An 18612-nucleotide genomic window follows, 5' to 3' on the forward strand; every position below is an offset into this window, starting at 1 on the left:
CGCCACCAGCCCTGGCGACCGGCCAGGCCCAGCGCCATCTTAGCACCTCCAACCGCCGCCGCCGCCCCGCGCCAGACCCCGCGCTCGGGGCGCCTCGGGGGCCGGCCCGCGCCCTCTCGGCCCCCGGGGGCCGCCGGGCTCCCCGCTCCGGCCGCCGCGGTCCCCGCAGGAGGCGCCCGGCCCGGCCGCGGGCTGGTGGCCGGCGCGGGGCTGGCGGCGCTCGGGGCGGCGGGGAAAGGCCGGGAAACGGGCCCGGGGAGCCGGGCAGCCCGAGCTCTCCCAGCGCCGCCGGCCCTTCCCCGCGGCCGCCCGCCCGCCCGCCCGGCGGCGAGAGGAAGCCGGGGCGCCACGCGACCCTCCCCGCCGCCGCCCTCGCCCTCCCCCGGCCGCGGCGCGGGGTCCATTTTGCCGAGAAGAAAGAAAATGCGATCCACACCCCGGAGCTTCCGAGGGAGACGGGCGCTGAGGGGGGAGCCGAGGGGAGGAGATTGGGGCTGATTTTCCTCCCCGCCGCCCGGCCCGGCCCCGCGCCGCCCGCCCGCCTTCCTGCCCGCGCCCGGCGGCCCGGGGGGCGGACGGCACTCGCACCACTAATGTCAAACCGGCTCCATCAGTGAGTCATTAGGCGCCCTCCCCCCGCGCCCGCCCGCCCGCGCCCCTGCCCGGCTCTCCTCTCCCCGCTCCAGAAATTTGCATCCGCGGGAGGAAGGAAAAAAAAAAGGCGCGGGGCCCCCTCCGCCGGCGCCCCCGGCCCGGCCCGGCCCCGCGCCCCCGCCCGCGACACTGAACTTGGTCCTCCCGGGCCGGGCCGGGCCGGGCGGCGGGGGCGCGGCGGCCCCACTCGGCGCCCCGTCCTCCGTGTCCATTCACCATCCACCCACCACCCCCATCACCCACCCACAAACCCACCCCCCACCCCCCCCAGAAAAAACACAGCCGTAGCCAATAGCTCTCTGGGCTGAAACCTAATATCCTGGTTTTGGCAACTCGGTGTTTAATTTGCTCCTCTTTCTTTTCCGCCGGCGGGAGGGAGACCTCCGGGCCCCCTCCCGCGCCGGTCCCCTCCCCGGAGGGAAGAGGCAGAGGAAGGAGGTGGTGTGGTTTTTTTTTTCTCTCTCTCTCGCTCTTCTCTCTCTCTCCTTGAAATTTTTATCACAAAATTATAATACACTCAAAGGGAAACTCACCGTCATGAAAAAGCAGTGCCTTGTCAACGGGGTTTCTGCGCCATCGCACCAGGGGCGGCGGCGGCGGCGGCGGGCGCGGGGCGCGGGGCGCGGGCGCGGGAGCTCCCGGCCGAGCGGCGCCGGCCACACGCGCTCCGCTCTCTCTCTCTCGCTCACCCCCGCGCCGGGCGGCGGGCGCCCGCTCCCCGCGCCCGCCCGGCCTTCATGCTCTGCGCCCGGGCACCGCGCTCGCCTGCTCGTCTGCCTCCAAACTTCGGTTCTCGCCTATAGCAAAAAAAAAAAAAAAAAAAAAAAAAAAAAAAAATTAAGGAAGATTAGGGTTCTTTTTTAATTAAGAAAAAAAAATTTTTTTTAATCGAGCTCCAAAGATGTTAATTCCTGTTTCTTTTGGGATTTTTTTTTTATTGCTAACTTCAGAAAGGTACTGGTTTACTTAAGAAACAGGTTTATTTGGCTCTTTAAAAAAAAAAATTTAAAATCTACACGATAACGTGCTAGTCTCTGCAGGCGCCCAGCACACACACACACACACACACACACACACACACACACACACGTTCACTCGTTTTAGCTGGGGGTGGGGTGGGAGGGGGGTAAACACACAAAAAAAATATTTGTTTAGAACTCCAATTAGAACAAGCCCAATAAATACTTTTTTTGCATATGCTTTTTTTTAAAAAAAACAACACACAACTAAAACGTCACTCTTAACAGTTATTTGGCAAATAACCCATTTATCCTAACTTTTAAATGTACGAAGCTTTCCTTTGCAACATCCTCTTTCCATTCCGAAATGTTGTCAGACCTCCTCTGTGAGGCCTGTATGTCAACATTAACCAGGAAAAAAACAAAACAAAAAAAAACACAAACTTTAGTGGCCAAGATGAAGGTGTAGGACTAAGTCGCCCTCAAAACATCCCATTCCCTTCTCTTTATATGTAGATACCCTTTATCACCACATTTGTGCAACTTTCCTTACGGAACCCCCCAACCTTTAAAAAGCTACCCAACCTTTTGAGTGTAATTAACACCCATTTTAAATGGCGAGTCTCATTGTTGAGAGTCTCCATAAACCACCTAGCACACTGAGAGGGTTTAAGTAAATGTTAACTGGGATAGTGTGGATTGGGGGAGCATGCCTTTGTGGCCTAGATTAACTGCATTTATTTTTCCTGCAAATTCCCACGAAAATACAGTGGGGGTTTTGTTGTTGTCTTTTAGTTTAAATAAACAGCAAGGATAAAGGATGAGTTGCATAAGCATGTGATTGAGATTTTAAAAAATACATACATAAGCCCCAGAAATGTTTCAAAATTATTTTAAATTACTTTGGAATACCTACAGCCATGAGGTCCTGCGATAAACAGAATGTTCAAAGCCATGTTCCCCAAATATTTAGTGAGTTCTAAATAAAATTATCCCTAGATTTAAATTATTTGCATGAAATTATTGTTTGGTTTCTGTATTCGCTTAGCATCAAAAAGGTAATGGTAGCGCACCTTGCTTGCTTACATAAGGGTACTGTAACGATACTATTTTGTACAAAATAAATGTCAAGGTTAGCATACAATGTTGTCATATTCAAGACAGAAAATATTAACAGAAAAACAAACCATATCTTGTTCTAGTAACTGCCACTCTATCCTTTACAATGTATGTGCTATATTTAAACTTTCCTTAAAAATACATTCAGTGATTTTGTATCACATAGTATCACTGAGGTGTTTTCTCAGTGTTTCACAGCCAGCCAAGGCCTTCCTGGAACAGTAGTCTTTGCATAAATTATCATATTTCTCTACACTTGACAGTTGGACCAACCAGTTTTCTAATTGGCTTGGGAAAATTTTAAACATATTTTAAAGTGCCTTTGGATTGGTTGGAATTTAATTGTAATACCCATTTTGAAGGATTACATTTCAAAAGAGTCCATTATTCACTGCAATTAGGACCCACCAAGCAAGTTTTACAGCTGTTGCTCCATAGCTCCAATGAAATATTAATGGATTTCAGAAAGCTATTCTCCTAAGTCAGCCAAAACCCCAAAGAAACACAAATCTGACTTTGAAAGATCACCAAACAAAACTGAATTCATAGACCCATAGAGTACGGATAGTGCGGGCTTTTTGAAGAATGACATTTTCTGAAAGCCTACTGCCTCCTATATACTTATATACATTATTGACTGAATCTCCATGAAAACTATACTAGTAGAATAAGGCTTAGTTATCCTGATTTTGCAGATGAGGCTCCTGATGATTTTAGTAATTTGCCTGGAGTCATCAGTCTAGTTAGGGCTGGTGTGGGAAACCCAGGTCAGGTTGATTCTAAAACTCACCCTTCTCTTCAGTCCCTGAAAAGGACTTGGAAACAAGCAGTCCTTGCTGTTTGACTATAAACAGGGCTCAGTGCTGTGGCCTAGGCAGGGGGACAGCCCTCCACTTGGTGAAGACCGACTTTGAGAATGCCAGTTGTAATTTTAAATTTGGGGGGGGGGGTTTGCAAAATACTGGGACAGCAGTGGGGAGAATTTCAGGTTCACCAGGCACCACCAAAATTGAAATCATTTAATGTTAAAAAGAATAAACAATCTTTTCATTTCCCCCATGTGATTAAAAAACATTTTAAACAAGGAATATGCCTGTGTATGTAAAATATAAGTTATGGTTTATATAGACAGGATTTGGGTGTCTAAATGTAAGATTAGGAAACTTTTTAAGAGGAACGTTCTTTTTTGTTGTTGTTAATCCTCACCCAAGTTTATTTTTCAGTTGATTTTTAGAGAAAGTGAAAGGGAGGGAGAGAGACAGAGAGAAACATGTGAGAGAGACACATTGACTGGTTGCCTCCGGCACACGCCCCGGGACAAGGCCAGGGGATCAGGGATGGAGCCTGCAACCAAGGTACATGCCCTTGACTGGAATCGAGCCCAGGACCTGTCAGTCCACGGGCCAGTGCTCCAACCACTGAGCCATACTGGCTAGGGCAAGAGGAACGTTCTTAAAATGGCTTACCTATATGCAAATAACTTTAATTGTACTGACTACAATTTAATTATGTACAATTAAATGGTCACTCCTATGGTTCCTACCTGTGTAGGCGGCCCAGAAAGAAGGGCAACTGGACACAGAAAAAAAAAAAGAGGATGTAATTATAGGTAAAATGTTCTAGCAGGCGTCTGGGCCTCCACATAAGCAGGTCCAATGTCCACGTAACAATTAAAAGTGAAAATGCTTCTGTTTTTTATGTTCTCCCTCCAAATGTTTCCCTCGTTGGCTGGCTATTCTCAGAGGGGGGTGCATGCAAATGCCAGAGCTGAGGTGGCCACACACAGGACCAGGTGTGCCCCGACCACAGAGATACCAAAATACACCAGGTGAGCTAGCACGGCTCCTAGCTGTGTTTGTGAAATAAAAATGTAAGAATTCTCCATGGGCAGAAATAAGGTGCCTACCTTCACCTGAGCCTCAAGAGGAACTTACATGCTGGGCTTTAGTGCCCTGGCTCTGTGCTCGGACTGCCCTGGGTTCAAATTCCACCTTTGTCACTCACCAGGTATGTGCCTACGGGCGTCACTTCGCCCCTCAGCACTTCAACTTCCTCATCTATAAAAAGGGGATAATTATAGTGCCCATGTCTGCAAGTTATTTTAAGGATTTAGGAGCTAGTGCTTGTGAAATGTTTATCACGGCGTCTCCGTTTAGTTGTGTGTCAGGCTGAATCATGTGAAATCTTCCCATGTAGATTCCCAGTGGCAATCTCATGTGATTCAACCTTATAGGTCTCTCTCATGTCCCCTCCAGAGTTCTTTGTAGGTAGTGAGCTCACAGCCAGTACTCGTATGATAGAAGAGAAACAGCCCTGTCCACAGGGTGTATAAGAATACAAGAAATGAATGTGTCTCTACCTAGAGACCTATAGAGAGGGGTGGGCAAAAGAAGATGTACAATTATGAGTATGCAAAATACAGAGTTTATTCTCGCATTATTTATTAATTATTGTGCTATTTTCCATACAAACAATTGTAAACTGACTTTTGCCCACCCTGTATTAAGGGAGTACAGTAAGTCTCCTTGAACCGCATAAAACCATTATCCAGTTGATCACAGGCAGCACAGCCTTATGGCTTGGAGTGGTCCCCAGCCCTCATCAGTTAGAGCTTCATCATTGCCACTTTCTAGCTTTGTGATCTTGGCCTCCTTTTTTCACTTCATTTACCTCAGTTTCCTCATCTGTAACGTGAAAGTAACAATACCTGTATCTCAGGTGGCAGGGGATCAGTTAAATGACATTAGATATACAAAACCCTGGCTTTGGTGCCTGGCATGTAGTAAATTACTCACTAACAGTTGGCATTATTGTTGTGGTTAACACTGGAATTAAGAAGCAACGTGGAAATGTTTTCAAAGCAGTGGTAAACAGTTCACTCGCAGTGGTCACAAATGTTTCAATACTCCGCCCACGCTAGCATTTTATTTGATACATGAATAAATCATCTTTGTAGAGACTGAGGCTATTCTAGTCATGACACATTTCAAGCTGGTCATTTTCCTTGACAGATTTAAAAATAAAAGTCTGAACTCCTACAAGCTTCTAGAACAAGGATAAGGAGTATAAGCAGAACTGTTGTTTAAAAAAAGAGGCATTCAGCACTCCCACTGGCCTTGCTGTGTCACACATCCAGCCAGTTTCCCTAGAGTGAGGGGGAGGACGGCCATCAGGTTACGAGGCCCAGCTCAGCTGCTGGAAGGCAGGGCTGGAGGCGGTGCTTACCAGCTCCCAGGCCCTGCGGTGCTCTGCCCCGACTCCTAACTCTCCAGGACAGAGCCTTCCTTCCACCCCACCGGGCCCCCGGGAGTGGGGCTTGCAGAGGCAGCAGAAGAGGACTCATAGGCTGCTGGCTGCTTCTATACAGCACCCTCAGAATTTGGTGAGAAAGTCAGCCTCTAAGACAGGGTCTCCGTGCAAAGGGACTTGCTCCATAAATGTCAGTGTCCTTTCCAAAAACGACACTGCCGGGAGGTAAGGCATCTGAAAAGGAACCACCCCTGAAAGATGATGTGAATACAAGTTGGAGCAAAGAAACAAGTAGGTACCCAATAGGCATCAAGATACAGCTTCAACATGAAGGAAAAAAAGGCACCCAGACAGTATAACCTCCACTAGCATTCTGATAACTAAAGAAACACATTCTTATTTATCTGAGCACAGGAAAGTGAATCCGGCATTTTAAGAGTCCACATGAAATACTGACCAGACCATACAATTCTCTCTCCTAAACCTTTTAATTACTTTTAGTTCCATTTCCCAGGTACTCTGGTACTGTAAAGGTGGCACCCTCAGCAAAGGTACAAGTACCCTTGTACCCAAAAAGGTTGATGCCTCTCCCTCACTGTAAATCACACCGACCAGCCGGCAGTTGGGGTATTGATCAGTGCCTTGTGAGTTAGATTGGCATGCGTCGGGTCTGAGACCATCAGGGGGTTGTTTAGAGATGGGCAATCTGAGCAAAGAACATGCACATTCTTTTTGTTGTTGTTGTCTATCCTTAACTGAGGACATTTTCCCATTGATTTTAGAGAGAGTGGAAGGAAAGGGGAGAGATACACAGAGAGAAATATCCATGTGAGAGACACGTCGATTGGTTGCCTCCCGCATGCACCCCGACAGGGGCCAGGGATTGAGCCTGCCACACAGCTACATGCCCTTGACCAGGAATTGAACCTGAGACCCTTTGGTCCATGGGCTGATGCTCTATCCACTGAGCCAAATCAATTATGGCAGGCATGTACATTCTTGAGGTATAGTTCACATGGGGCATGGCAAAAACTTGACGAATTATTCCTGCCCACCATGGGCACAAACCAAAAGTCAAGTAATCATCTCCCCTTCCCTCTAGTTTCTGTGTCCACAGACCAGTCCCCTAGATATATTAGGATTGTCCATGCTTCCTTCTCATCCTCTCATCTGCCTCAAACCATGCAACCCACTCAAGAAACTCCCTTAAATCCAGTCCCCCTTTCCCACCAACCACCTTCACCTAAATCCAGGTCCTCATCGCTTGCTGGTCTCCCAATTTTATTTCCAGTCAACCAATTTCCTATCTAAATCACCTTTTTAAGACCTGAAGCTGGTGTGTCACACCTGTCAGCACCTCACAGCCTGAGGAAGCTTATTAAAAATACAGATTCCTGCCCTGGCCGGTGTGGTTCAGTTTGTTGGAGCATCATCCCTACACATAACCAGGTTTAGGGTGCGATCCCCAGTTGGGGCACGTTTGGGAGGCAACTGATTCACGTTTCACTCTCACGTCAATGTTTCTCTCTCCCTCTCCCTCTTTTTCTAAATCAATAATAATAATATTGCCCTAGCTGGTTTGGCTCAGGGGATAGAGCGTCAGACTGAAGGGTCCTGGGTTCAATTCCAGTCAAGGGCACATGCCCGCGTTGCCGGCTCAATCCCCAGTAGGGGGTGTGCAGGAGGTAGCCAACCAATGATTCTCTCTCATCATTGATGTTCGATCTCTCCCTCTCCATCCCTCTCTGAAATCAATAAAAAATACTTTAAATAATAATAAAAAGCATGTTCTCAGGTGAGGATTAAAATAATAATAATAATAATAATAATAATAATAATAATAATAATCTATATATATAAAAGCCTAAGCGACCGTTATGACCAGATGACCAGCAGGTAGCTATGACGCACACTGACCACTAGGGGGCAGACGCTCAATGCACCTCCTAGTGGTGAGTATGCTCCCACAGCCAACCTCCCGTGGTCTCTCTCCCCTGGCCAGCCGGCCCCAATCGCTGGCCAGGCCGAGAGACCCCACCCATGCGCGAATTGGTGCACTGGGTTTCTAGTAATAATAATAATAGAAATAGATTTCCAAGGCCAAAGCCAGCACCAGGGAAATGGAATTTCTGGGGAGAGTTGTGGCACAGACATAGGTACTTTTAAAGTGCATTAATTCGCTCCACCTGCCTCCCCAGGGGCTCTCGGCTGCTCCTCCCGATATGGGCATGCCCTTTGCCCTCTGCCCAGAATGCCCTTCTTCCTCTGGGGCAAGTCCACTATTCTCCAAGGCCCGGCACAAACGCCACCTCCTCTGGGAAGCCTTCTGTCATGCCCTACAGTCGTGGCTTTCAAACATCTTTCCTGAGGCTCACTCCCAAGACACAGATTTCACATTGCTATGCAATAAACACATCACTGAAACAATGGCTTAGGAAAACACTCCCTAAACGTACTGTAGAGAATGCAACTTGATATATTTCATTCTATCCTATTTCACTTTAAAAACGCTGTTAGCCACCTTGTAAATGGATTTCATGATCCAATCCTGGGGGCGACCCTCATTTAAAAACACTGCTCAGCCTGAGTCAATGACTCCCTCTCTGTGCACGTGACACATAACCTGTTACAGTATTTATCACACTCTACAGTAATTATCTGCTTACAGCCTGTCTTCGCTTCCCTCCCACCTCTCCCCCAAACACACACACACCACAACCAAGTCAGCAAATCCTGTGGCCGTCACACAGCCACCGACAAATGCAGAAATGAGAATATTGGTGAAGGAATCATTTGAGTGCTTTGGCTCGTGTGGGTTTTTTTTCTTTTCCGGTTATGGTTCACAGCATAATCTATCAGCGACTCCCAAGAGGCTGGGCCTGGGAATCACACTGGCTCCAACCCTTAACGGCGATTTTTAAAAAACAGCCATTGCATTTCAGTACAATTTAACCGATTCTTTTTTTGCCCTAAAAAAATAAAAACCACAGACAGGCAAAACCAACCAGAAAATATTTTGTCGGCTTGTTCGCTTGGCAAGGGAGTGCACATGTGGGCAAACAAATCTCTTACTTAGATACTTAGAAGCAAATATTCAAAAACCTCAAAACCCTCCTTCCTACCACTTCAGAAAGGAAACCCCCTCCCGCAGGGCGGGCGCAGATACACAGGCCGCTGCGCCGCCTGCGCCCCGTTTCTCACCGGGTTGTCCCCATCAACACAAACAAATGAAAAAGTAGAAAAACCCAAGAGAAGCCCGAGCAGCTAGGATGAGCCGCGGCCATGCACCGAGGCTGCAGGTTCCGGGGCGAAAGGTACCTGTGATGGATGCGCGGGCGAGACAGCGGCCCGCAGGGGAGGGAGCCTCTTTCTGCAGCACGTGGCTCCCTTGACAGGAAACCTGCCCGCGACACCCGCCCCCCGCCCCCCCCAACTGTGCACACCGCTCATCTGCAGCTTCGTCATTTGTGTGATGCTAATGTGCTCCAAGTCCTCGGAAGCGGACTAAGAGGGACTCAATGAAAATATATTGTGGGAGGAGGGCTGGGGGGGGAGGGGGGAGGGGGGCGGGCAGTCACCAAGTGTCGCTGCGGGGGGCGGGGGGGGGGGCAGGAGGAAGCAGGCATTTCTGGCCAAGGAGAGAGGGAAGAGGAAACACTGTACAGCTGGGTTTTAAAGGCTGAGTAAGAGTTTTCCAAATAATGTGGGGCAAGAGGGGAGAGAGCTCCAGGCAGAGGAACTTGAAGGGGGGCTGGAGGGGGAGAGGGGGTCACAGGAGAAGGAGAGGTCAGTCAATATACGTGAGGGGGAGCTGCAGGCGGGTGGATGGTGAGGGGCTGGTAGCTCATGGCAGGGAGTCTGGGTGACCCTTTAGGCTGCTTTGCACGCTGCAGGGCACAAGGCAATAGGCTGTGAGATTCATGGGCCTGTGACCAGCTTTCATAAAAGCCGAAATAGCCTAGGATAGAAAATACCAGCTCCACGGCAGGCAGTGAGGGTGTGAGCTCTTTTGTGGAATTTGTTTCTGTTATAAATGTGTGTATGCATGCATGTCCTGGTTTGTGATATGAAATGTAGTTCTTACTGAGGGAGGTTAAAGAAGAGGTTGCTGAGAACAGATGTGGATTTCAAGAGGATGAGGGTGGTGGGGGGGTGAGTGATGCGTGGACGGAGGTGAGGCTCAGGGACATAATGGGGGGGGTGTCTATAAGGCTTCTAGTGTGGGGGGCTCCATAGCAGAAACCCATGCCACCCAGCTCTCAATGCCTGCGCCTGGCACACAGAACTGTGAGCTAATCAGTGCTTGCTGTTTCCAGCTGCGGAGTTTTGGGGGACTTGGTTATACAGCAATAGACAACCAACACCCCGAGTTATTCACTAAGTCTGGAAGGGTCGAACAATAATGCTAACATTTTAGAGTGATCCATTGTTTACTACCATTTTTTCCCCCAAAGAATCTGCTATATCACATCTTCCGCCTGACTTGATTAAGGAAAGGCCCCAACCCAACCTGTACCAATCAGATTCTCTATTCTGGCATCGGTACTTGGGAAGCTGGGTCGGCTGTGAGGAGCAGACTGGAAGTGTGGGAAGACTAGGGGTCAGGCCGTCCTTCTGGAGCACTTGCCATGGGACCCTGCAGCTGATGGGAACGGAGAGCCAGTGTGTCAGGGAGAAGAGGCTCTCGCTGGGTGAGGGAGGGGCGGGAAGAGGAGAGGGCAAGGCCCCTGGTGCTCTTCCTTTGGAGATGGCTAACATGGGGGCTATGGAGTGAGGCTGGACGATGGAATGGCATTGATCAGAGGTGGAGGAAGCAGGGCAGGATGCAGAGATGTGGGGGATGGAACCCTGGGGCTAGGAACTTTCAAAGCCCAGAAACGTTTTAGGGTTCTGTAACCCCGCCCCTGTGAGGGACCTGAATCCTACTCGGGGACCAGCAGGGACAAGGCCCTGAGCAGTTTATGCTGCTGTAAGAAGGCACATGCGTAGGCCTCTTAGGAAACAAATTAAACAGTAAAAGGCACCTGTGTCTTAGATCAAGACTATGTTTTTTCACATTTGTAATACCTTAACTAATAATTAAAAAAAAAAAAAAGACTATGTTTTTTCCTGAAAAAGTAAGTTTGCTTTTCAAGTTCTCTGGCCCCAGAAACTCATCTGCTTCACCACTGGCTAACCCTCCCCGCGCAGTCCTCCCACACAAAGTGAGGAAAATCTGAGAAATTATTTCCAGATTAATGACGTTTTCACAAAGACCAAATCTAACATTTCATAAAGTTGACGTATTATGTATAGAAGCATTTAATTAAACATTCATCGTTATTCTGCAGCCTTCCTCCTGTGAATGTTTCGGGACCTGCCCATTTGCACATGCCCTGGACTATGGGGGGCTACTGACAGGGTGTTTGGGGAGTTTGGGGCTTCTGATTACGAATTCGGGACATTCTAGGGTGTCCTGTCTCCATGGGCCCAAGCACATGGACCCATGGGCCAGAGGGTGGAGTTGCCTTCCACTCCAAACATTCAGACAGAGGAGGCTGGAGAGGCCTTAATTTCACCCATCATTTTGGAGAGGGGTAAACTGAGGCCCAGAGAGGCAAAGGGCATCCAGGAGGTCACCTTTGGAAGTACCCTATGAGCTAGAGGCAGGCACTGGCCAGAAAACAAGTCTTGCCTTTCTGGAGTGGGGTCTCGCTTGCAGCCTCTACCCGGGCTGGGACCATTAAACCAGTAGGGGTTGGGAGTGATGGCAGGAGGTCCAGGTCCAGGACTTGCCCCAGACAGTCACCCCCACCCCCAGCCCACCCACCCACCCTAGCCTCCCTGTCAGGGGGCAGCTTGGCACCTGGTACTTTTCCACAACGACTCCCATCCCCCCTCTCCTGCCATTGGGTGATGGGGTGTGCCTGTAGCAGGTGCCTACAGTGGGACCCTCAAATGAGCATCTTGGTGCGCACCCCATCCCCCATGCTGGGAAAGACCCTCAGCCCGGGTGTGCCTGTCCTGCCCAAACAGTACCCGCTGGGGCACCGTGTGTCCTCCTGGCTGCTGAGCACCCCATGAGGCCTGGCTGCCTTTCCCGTGTTTGGGTTGGAAGGTTCCCCTTCCTTAGAACTCATTCCCCATTTGACTTGCTCCTCTCTGAGGAGTTCCCTTTCTTGCAACCAAAAGATCCTCGAATACACCCAGGTGCCACCAGCAAGCTCCTCCTGCGCTGGCCAGGGCAGCGGTTCCTCCTACGGGCAGGCCAAGCATCTCTCCAGAGAAGAACAGCAACTGCCGGAGGCTGAGCTTTACTGTTACTGCTGTGCAAGAGCTGCTACCGGCTGGGAAAAGGTCTTCCGCCATCCCACTCCTGCCTTAACTCACTTCCCTCGAGTAATCCTTTGATTAGCCACGCACTTCCATTTAAAAACTGACCTCTGTATTTATACCAGTTGATTGAAAAAAAACAAAACAAACACACACACACACACACACACACACACACACACAAAAACTGTGTTCTGGCCAGCCGACCTCATCACCCCGTGGCTGGGCAGTTGATGGCCATTAAAACTTCACACACTGGCTTTCCAGTACTTATGATTCTTGAGTGACCTCCACTTCATTTCCACGGCGCTCGGTCGAGCCCTGTCATCTGTCCAGGGAACCCCTGCCACGGCCTCCGACAGCGCGGCCCAGCTCCAATCCGCTCTCTCTAACTGCTCCCCCCAAAACACCAACCCCGAGGGCGTGTGGCTCCTGCTCAGAACCCTCTGCTGGGTCCGGGCTTTGAGAATGACTGCAGGCTGCAGCCCACCTCCACCCTCCCCTCCGCCCCTCCTGACTCCCCTGTGCTCTTGCCAGGAGGCGTTATCCAAGCTCCTCAAATAGGACTGGTGCCTCCCAGCTCTGCTCCTGTTCCTCACCGCCTGGCGTTCCTTTCCTCTGGGACCTGCCCTCACCTTTCCTTCCTGTTTGCCCCTCTTCGCTCTGTCCTCTGTGCTTCCACAGAACTTCTCCCTCCTTTAAAGCTCACACACTCTGCAGGCGGCTTGACCTACAGTCTCCATGTCTATCCCGGGACCATGAGCCTCAAGAAAACAGGACTGTGCTTTGTTCATTTCGACACCTCCCCTCACCCCACGGCTGACTACAGCATCCTCATCAATACATTAAACTAGCCCTAGCCGGCTTGGCTCAGTGGACAGGGGTTGGCCTTCGGACCGAAGGGTCCCGGGTTAGATCCTGGTCAAGGGCACCCAGGGCACATACAGCATTGCAGGCTCCTCCCTGGCCCAGGCCCTGGTCGGGGCGTGTGCCGGAGGCAACCAATGGATGTGTTTCTCTCACATCGATGTTTCTCTGTCTTTCCCACTCTCTTCCACTCTCTCTAAAAATCAATGGAAATATCCTCAGGTGAGGATTAAAAATCAACATTAAACTAGCATTTCTTGAGGTTGACTGTACCAAGGCGCCTGGCTGCTGTGGAGGTAGAAGGCACTCAACACATGGCCACTGAGTCTATTACAGTCGGATGGCTGGCACAGACAAGTTTCCTGTGGACGGCCTGGTTCAGGTGAGGTGTCCCCCGGCCTCCACATGGGCAGAGCCGAGACAGCAGACTTATACTCCTGATGACACACATGGTACAGCAACGAGACTCAGCCTAACTTGCTTTTTAAATGAAAGGAAGGCCCTGGCCAGGTAGGTGGCTCAGTTGGTTAGAGCAGTGGTCAGTAAACTGCGGCCCCTTGAGTGTGGCTCTTCCACAAAATACCAGGGGCGGGCGCACACGTGCAGTGCAATTGAAACTTCGTGGCCACACTGAAGGGGCCAAAGAGCCGCATGTGGCTCGCAAGCCACGGTTTGCCGACCATGGGGTTAGAGCATTGTCCATACACCAAAAGGTTTGGGGTTCAATTCCTAGTCAGGGCATATATCTAGGTTTCGGCGCGTATGGAAGGCAACCAACTGATGTTCCTCTCTGACACTGATATTTCTCCTGGTATTTCTTCCCTTTCCCCCACTTTCTACAGCTGAAGTCATGACTCACAGGCACTTTACAGAACGCTACTTCAGGTAAACAACTCTGGGAGAACGGGGGTGGGCTGAGCCCCTCTCCTTCCCAGTTATCCAGCGACTTTATTGTAAGTCGTTCAAAGAGTCAGCATCTACCCGTGAAGGTGGAAGCAGAATCTGGTCCCGGTTTGTCCACTGGCAATCCCTCTTCTGTCCCCAGTCTTCCTCTCTCTCCCAGACGCGTGGAAAGGCCTCAGCTCTGGGCGAACCCGAGAAACACAGCACAGCGTCCTTGAGAGCGTAACTACCCAGATAATATCAGACTATATAGTAATTTCTAAAGCTCTGATCAAGAAGTATGGGAGCCCGACCAGTGGTTGAGCATCGACCCAGGCACCAAGAGGTCACCGGCTGATTCCCTGATTCCTAGTCAGGGCACATGCCCCATTGTGGGCTCGATCCCCATTAGGGGATGTGCAGGAGGCAGCCTGTAGAAGTTTCTATCCCTCTCCCTTCCTCTCTCTCTAAAATCAATAAAAGCATATTTTAAAAAAGAAATATCAGAATAAGCAAAAACACAAACAGAAACCCACACACAAAGGTTTTCTCCTCTTTTTAAACAAACATGAAGATTTCCATTTTCCGGAGGCCATGCAGGGTGGGGCAAAAGTAAGTTTACAGTTATGAGTGCCTCACCCAAAGGTATTTTCCCATTGTTTTTAGAGAGAGTGGAAGAGAGAGGGAAAGACACAGAGAAATATCGATGTGAAACACATCAGTTGGTTGCCTCCTGCATGAGCCCCCACCAGGGCCTGGGCAGGGGAGGAGCCTGCAATCAAGGTACCCGCCTTTGATTGTAATCAAACTCGGGACCCTTCGGTCTGCAGGCCGACGCTCTATCCACTGAACCAAACTGGCTAGGGCTATTCTTACATTATTATTTATTAAGCCGGGAGCCTGGTGCACGAATTCGTGCATGGGTGGGGTCCAGCTGGCCTGCCTCAATGGGGGTGTGTGTGTGAGGAGTTGATTGGGGGCGGGGCCAGCCGGGGGAGGGGTCGTGAGTGGTTTGCCGGCTGGCCCCGCCCCCTGGTTGAACTCCTGGTCAAGGGGACAATTTTCATATTAGCCTTTTATTATATAGGATATTGTATTATTTTCCATACCAACAACTGTAAACCTGATTTTGCCCACCCAGTATAATAAATGAATGCTGCCTCAAATCAATGCTCACCCCAGGTCCTAAAAAGGCAGCCAAGCAGGCTACACAGGCCCCTGACAGCCACCCACAGAGAGCTCCGGGGATGGCCGACTTGAAGAACGCAGGACCCCTGCAGCAGCTCTGGCTTCCTGGGGAACCATCACACCTTTGTTCGGGGCCTGTCCTTTCAGCGTACCCTCACATCCCAGGTTGTACTCAAGCTTCGCCCTTCACTTCGTGGTCGTTCTTCCGACAGAAACAAGCTTTTCATTACTATAAGGAGTTATGCTCTTAAGACCAAGAAGAGAAAAACTGCATGCAACGCGGTGATGCAGAAGGAGGTGTGGCTCACTCATGAGCTAAGTGACTCTCTGTCCCCACCCATGGGCCTCGCCTCCTAGGAGGCACTCACATCTGTGCCTCAGCAAATTTCAAATGACTACGTCATGGACCACCGACTCCCCCGGAGAGGAGAGCTCACGGCTGTTAGGGACGCCGGTGCCTCATACTGCAGCCCCCAAACTCACCCACATTCCTAAACCAGACGTGCCATTGTCCCTCATCCAAGCCGGCATCTTTCACATTTCATAAGCAGCCTTTCACTATTCTTACAAAAGGAGGAGAAAGTATCTGCAACACAAGTAGGTTCCCACTTGACATTTTGCAAGGATGGGCTCAGCATCCATATTTCCTTTTTGCTATCATGGATGACACAAAAGACATCCCTTTATCCACGTCACTGAACACGTCTGAGAGCCATAATATGCAAGGCCTCACTCCCAAACCATTTTCCCAAACTTTTTTGACCATCACCTACAAGAAGAAATACATTTTATCTCACAAGTCATGTTCGTGTACATATAAAATACGTACATCTAATAGAAACCTATTTAGGCCCCACAATGTACTCTGACACCTTCTATTCTATTTATTTTAGCATTTTTTTCTTTGATCATTTTTAAAATGCAGACTGCCATCCACCAAATGGATTTCATGACCTTACTGGGTTGGAACCTGTGGTTTGAAAACCTGTGCTTTGTAGTATTTCACAGAAAAGTGGCATCGCGTCGCACATAATGAAATCCTACCCAAGGAAGAAACCTTAAAACTAGGCAGAAGAGTGGGAGAGGAAGAATTTATTCCTTCTTATTTAACTTTCAACTGCCAGGATGCATTTCTACAAAAGCCTTTAAGAGTGATCTCAAAACCTGGGCATCATTATTCCCCTTCGCCTGGAGAAGGACCCTGAGGCGGAAAGACCGGCCCGCTCCCCCCATCTGTATTAAAAACTCACACCTGCTTGGGAATTTTAATTTGGCTGGGTCTTTTAAAGAATCTTAACACTGCTGCCGCTTCAATCGCCCTCCTGGCAAGGTTACCGCCGAGATTAAATGAGATAATATAAGGGAGGTGCCTGGTGGCTCCTGCTATCATTAGGTTCTTGGATTATCTTTTCCTCGACCTGCCTGATCTCTGTATGACCTGCAGACTCACTCAATCACTACAGGGCAATAGAGAAGAGAGGGTCCCCTCAAGGAATTCACGGACTAAATATCATTACAAACTAGGATTCTGGAATGCCCGGGCTGAGAATTTCATTTATTCCCCCAACAGGTAATTACTGTGAGCCTTCTACGCTGGGCATGATGTCATATGCTGGGATTATCTATAACAGTAAAAGCGTAATATGCTAATTAGACCAGACGTCCTTCCGGACGACCTTCCGGATGAAGCTGGGTCTGCCAGGGAAGCCCAGGTCCCGGGTGCCAGAGGGAAGCCCAGGTCCCATGTGCCAGAGGGAAGCTGGTGCTGGCAGCGGGGGGGGGGGGGGGGGGGAAAGAAGGCCTACTCTTGCACGAATTTCATGCATCGGGCCTCTCGTGGGGTATAAAAAATAGTAGACACACCAGAGCCCTCATGGAGCCTACAGTCAAATAAGAGCTTACTCTTTGTGACAATGCTGCACATTCCATTAATATTACATGACAGTGACTGCTTTACACGCCCTTATCTGTAAAGTGAGGCAAGGTTAGGTCAGTGGTTCCCAAAATGGAAGGTCCCACAGATAGAAAGGCTTCTATAAAGAAACTAGAGGCCCGGTGCACGGATTCATGCATGGGTGGGGTCCCTCAGCCTGGCCTGCACCCTCTCGCAGTCTGGGACCCCTCGGGGGAATGTGGGACTGCTGGCCTGGCCTGCGGGGATGGGGCTGAAACCCAGCAGTCCGACATGCCCCCAAGGATGCAGGAGGCGGCCGGGGAGGAGCCCCAACAGGGGCTGGGCGCAGCTCCACTGCTGCTCATCCTGGCCCCGCTGCACCTGCCCCAGCCACTTGGTACCGCTGCCAGGAAGGTGGGAGAGGCTCCCGCTGCAGCTGCACTCGCAAGCTGTGAGCCCGGCTTCTGGCTGAGCGGCGCTCCCGCTGTGGGGGCGCACTGACCACCAGGGGGCAACTCCTGTGCTGAGCACCTGCTCCCTGGTGGTCAGTGCATGTCATCGTGACCGGTCCTTCCAGCCGGTCGTAATGGTCACTTAGGCCTTTATATATAGATACTTTAAAAAGAGAAAAAGAAAAGAGAGAAGAGGGATATGATCTCACAATACAGTTCTCTAAACTGAATGAATCATGTCCTTTTAAAAAAATCCCTCCACATCCTTAGTTTTTCCTTTTAGTAGAAGCCCATTTTTGTGCTGGTATTAAAGGGTCCCTCAGGGCTTGCCCAGCTCAGTCTTCCCAGGGTTCTTTGTGGGGTTTCTGTTTGTTTGTTTTTTTCAGTACAATTTACCTTTCAGTTCTGCCCAATTACCCGCCAGAACTGCAGAAAGGCCAGAGCCCAGTTTCCAGAAGAATCATTGAAGGGCCCTTTCTGGGAAGGTCAGAATGACACTGCGAATCCTGGCTCCACCACTCACTCCGAGGGCTGGGAAGTGCAAAGGGATGCAGGCCCAGCGACTGGAAGGCAGGAAGAGACCTGGCGGTTGTTGAGGGTCTACTACAGGTCTGGCCCAGGACCTGGCACTGTCCACACATTATTTACCATCACAACTGTCCCAGGAGAAATACATATTTCTTTATCCCCATTTTACTGTTGGTGGAAACTGAGCTCAGAAAGGTTAGGTATCATGTGCAATGCCACACGCTAGTCATCAGCATTTAAACTCAGATCTGTCCACTTATTACCACCAACACACCTCACCGGCAGGAAGAGACACAGAGAAAGAACAGGTGCAGAACAGCTGTAAGAGATTTATGTGCCTTTGACATGAAAAGAATTTTAAACTACATTCAAAAGACAATTTAGATAGCTGGCTATCTCTCACTCTTTTGCAGAGTCAACAGCGTAGGCACCTCTTTAACTTGGCTCTTTCCTGGTCGCTCCGCGGTTACTCCCCTTTCCCCTGGACTCCTCTCTCCGGTTACCCCCC

General features: G+C 50.0%; 1 protein-coding gene across 2 annotated transcripts in view; it reads right to left on the minus strand.

Annotated features, from left to right (window-relative positions):
- BICRAL (BICRA like chromatin remodeling complex associated protein) overlaps positions 1 to 18612 on the minus strand; it is a 107985-nt gene that overhangs the window by 78635 nt on the left and 10738 nt on the right. For both annotated transcript variants that reach the window (XM_059701650.1, XM_059701648.1), the window contains exon 2: positions 1188 to 1451. The gene's annotated coding sequence lies outside the window, so the exon portion shown is untranslated. The remainder of the gene's footprint in view (positions 1 to 1187; positions 1452 to 18612) is intronic.

This window comes from Myotis daubentonii, chromosome 6 (genome assembly GCF_963259705.1).
Source record: "Myotis daubentonii chromosome 6, mMyoDau2.1, whole genome shotgun sequence".
NCBI classification, from domain to species: Eukaryota; Metazoa; Chordata; class Mammalia; order Chiroptera; family Vespertilionidae; genus Myotis; species Myotis daubentonii.